Source organism: Tripterygium wilfordii, chromosome 7 (assembly GCF_013401445.1).
Source record: "Tripterygium wilfordii isolate XIE 37 chromosome 7, ASM1340144v1, whole genome shotgun sequence".
NCBI classification, from domain to species: Eukaryota; Viridiplantae; Streptophyta; class Magnoliopsida; order Celastrales; family Celastraceae; genus Tripterygium; species Tripterygium wilfordii.
In genome coordinates this window covers 7,105,799-7,109,251 of record NC_052238.1, presented here as the reverse complement: position 1 = coordinate 7,109,251, position 3,453 = coordinate 7,105,799, and the positions used below count along the sequence as shown (strand labels likewise).

General features: G+C 33.7%; 1 pseudogene; it reads right to left on the bottom strand.

Annotated features, from left to right (window-relative positions):
* Positions 1 to 2,069: 2,069 nt before the first annotated feature.
* Positions 2,070 to 3,175, bottom strand: LOC120002557 (annotated as a pseudogene).
* Between the last annotated feature and the right edge of the window lie 278 nt (positions 3,176 to 3,453).

Here is a 3,453-nt window from a genome sequence, read left to right as displayed (position 1 = left end):
ACCCTTTATCCTCCTCACATCCTTAGTTCGGGTGCTGAATCCAACCTCTCTAGCATACTCGTTGTAGAACTCATACGCTTCTTGTCATCCTTCGAAAGTCATCCCAACCACATCTTCTGGTTGTAGAATAGCAAGATGCCTTTCAGATGTTTCCTCTGGCGAATCGATGGCCTCGACTTCTTCCATTGATTCGTAAGTGCAAGCTTGAGAAGTTTGAGGTTCGTTCCAGAGATTCAAAAAAATAGAGAAATAGAGAGAGAATTTTGCAGTTAATCTTGTTGTCATATGAATTAATTCAAAACCTTGGGACTATCAAATCTAGGCAAGGCGCAAAACAATATTTTAGTTACAATTGTCAGTCACATGGACACAACTAATAATGGTTGATCATGTTATTGCTCGAGTATGATAATTTTAGTTTTAATGTTCGAGTTATTGAACAATAATTGCTCGAGTAGTTTTGGGTTTATCTCCTTTCGAGTGGTTTGTTTCTTGTGTTCGAGTATGATAATTTTGTTGTTCGAGTTATTGAACAATAATTGTTTGACTAGTTTTGGGTTTATCTCCTTTCAAGTGGTTTGTTTCTTATGTTCGAGTATGATAATTTTATTGTTCGAGTTATTGAACAATAATTGCTCGAGTAGTTTTGGGTTTATCTCCTTTCGAGTGGTTTGTTTCTTGTGTTTGAGTATGCTAATTTTATTGTTCGAGTTATTGAACAATAATTGTTCGAGTATTTTTGGGTTTATCTCCTTTCGAGTGGTTTGTTTCTTGTGTTTGAGTATGATAATTTTATTATTCAAGTTATTGAACAATAATTGCTCGAGTAGTCTTGGGTTTATCTCCTTTCAAGTCGTTTGCTATATTATTATTAATATTATTAGCCACAATATTATCAATAACAATGTAATTCTTGTTTGCACGATTCTAAATGAAATAGGATCCATTTCATTTAGAAACATTAGAAAAGTTGATCAAGTGGACTAATGTTACTCTCTTCAAATCATGGATCAAAGAACAATGCGTTTATTGTTCAAACATGTAATATGTCATTTGTTTAGGGATTTAGGGTTTAGGTTTTTCCAGTTTAGGGTCGTTTTATAAGTGGCATATCAAAATCCAATATATCACCGATTTCATTGTTTTGGCTTTGGGGTTTACAGATTTAGGTTTAGGTTCTAGGGGTTAGGGTTTAGTGTTTTACTTGATTAGGGTCATTCAATAAGGATTTAGGGTTCAAGGTTTAAAGATTGTTATAATATTTTAGCATGGTAATAAATTGGGATTGTATTTAGATTTAACCTATGAACTTGTCAATTGTTATATGGGATGGTAATATTATACAACTATGATTTATAAAATAACATACAATATGATAGATTGAATTATCTATACATATATGTAAAGCAAAGGCTCTAGCCAATTGTTCTATTTATTTGACACTTGGACAATATATCTATCAAATTAGTTGCCATGTGGATTCATTAGAATTCTCCATTTCTCTTCTTTCAAAACGTCCTCACTACCAATTAATATTAATCAAGTTTTGTGCCTATTCTTATTATATTTTAGTTATAAATAACTTGAAAATATTTATGTTGAATTAATTAAGGTAATAACATTAATTTCACAAGTAATAAATGAAATTAATTATTCCAAATATCATATTGGAATTTAAACCTACGAACTGCAATATAAAATACACTATAAAAATCCATATATGAGAACAATTAAACTTTTAAAATATTTAAGTGAACATTTGATTATTTTTACAAATAATTATTTTATCTAATATAAATATATATTTATATATAACCACGGCAAAATTAGGGTTTTGAACCCTAATGAATTAGGTTTGTGATGTAAAATGGTTTAATCGTAATTGTGCCCAAGCATAATATCTTCTAGAAGCACATAACACTAGCAAAAAGACAGAGTTAAGACCTAAGAGCCGATTAGAATTTACAGTAGGCTTGAAATCACTACACCAGGTCAGCCAACAGAAAAGATAATCACAATTCAAGGTCCTTAAGCTTGTCACAATAGCCATTGACGTTGTCGGCACTGAACTAGTTTCGATCCATCTGCAGTGCCAGAGCGAAAAACAACTAGTCATTGAAGAGTGTCAACATATTTGAAGAAATAAACATGGCAACAATAGCAAAATATCACAAAGTACGAGAAATCCATCCTGCACAAATCTGTTTATGAAGTAGAGAACAAAACTCCCACATTCTTCATCGTTTCTCTATTGTGGCACCTACAGAGAGTTTAAAAATGTAAGCTTAATGTCCAATAGCAAGGATCCAGTGAAGGAATCGTCTTATCTTACGCTAACCTTGGGCACCAAAAATGGAATTCGAGAGATCAACTTTCTGTCGTCAGGCCTACCTTCTATTTGATTGATGTCCCATACAAATCTGGAAAACAGAATGGAGATGTAAAAGGAAATCAATTTTACAGATACGGAGAAACAGTGTTTTGCAAAAGAAGAAGACCAACTTCCTTATATCCGATTCAAGTTGCTTAGGGTTAGCTTTTTCAAGAGAATCCAGCAACATCATACATGGAGTTCTGGTCTTGGATTGCATACTCTCATCAAAGTTGCAGAAGATCAGAAGGTTCCAATGGTTCCTACGGATATTCGTACGAGAAGTCAAGTCAGGTTGTCCATGTATAAGAAAAAACAAAGAAGGATCAAGATTCCAGAAATACCTACCAGATGACTATAGGAACAATAACATATTTCTTCGAAAAAATTTGCTTCTTCTTGATCCACCCCAACACCTTTTTTTTGTGGAAGCATTCATGTACATGCTAAACCACAAGCAGTCGATGTATGCAAATGAAATCCTTTTATCCTCCGACAATTTTCTCCATAAGTTTCTATATATATTCAGCCATAAACATTAAGATACAAAAAAATAGCAGCTACTCTACCAGGTAAATTACATAAACTCATGTCTTACTGTAAATAGGATTCAAATGTAGTAGTACTGTCAATCTTTTTTGATTGTTCAGTGATGACATTTCCATGCACTTTGCGCGTTGTCCGCCTGCACCTCAGTGAGCTAATTTGTTTCTTCAGTGATGGCGTTTTGCTTTCTTGTTTCTTCGGTGATGGCTTCTTTTTTTTCTTTAGTGAAAGCATTATCAGTTTCTTCACTGACGGCATTATCAGTTGCAGGAATCTCACGTTGAATCTTCTCCATAGTTGTACATAACAAATCAAACATCGATTTCATTTTTGAACGAATCAGCTTCTATTCCATCATGACTATATCGACCTTCCAATCCATCAAGCTGACCTCATCATCCACTGTCATAACCCTCTGCTCCAACACGCTGAACTTCTCCTCCAAGTTATTTGTACTAGACAACAAAGGCGAACCTCCATGATCTACTTTTGCAGGCATAGATTGGGTTCGTGGTTTAGGATCATAAAAATTCATC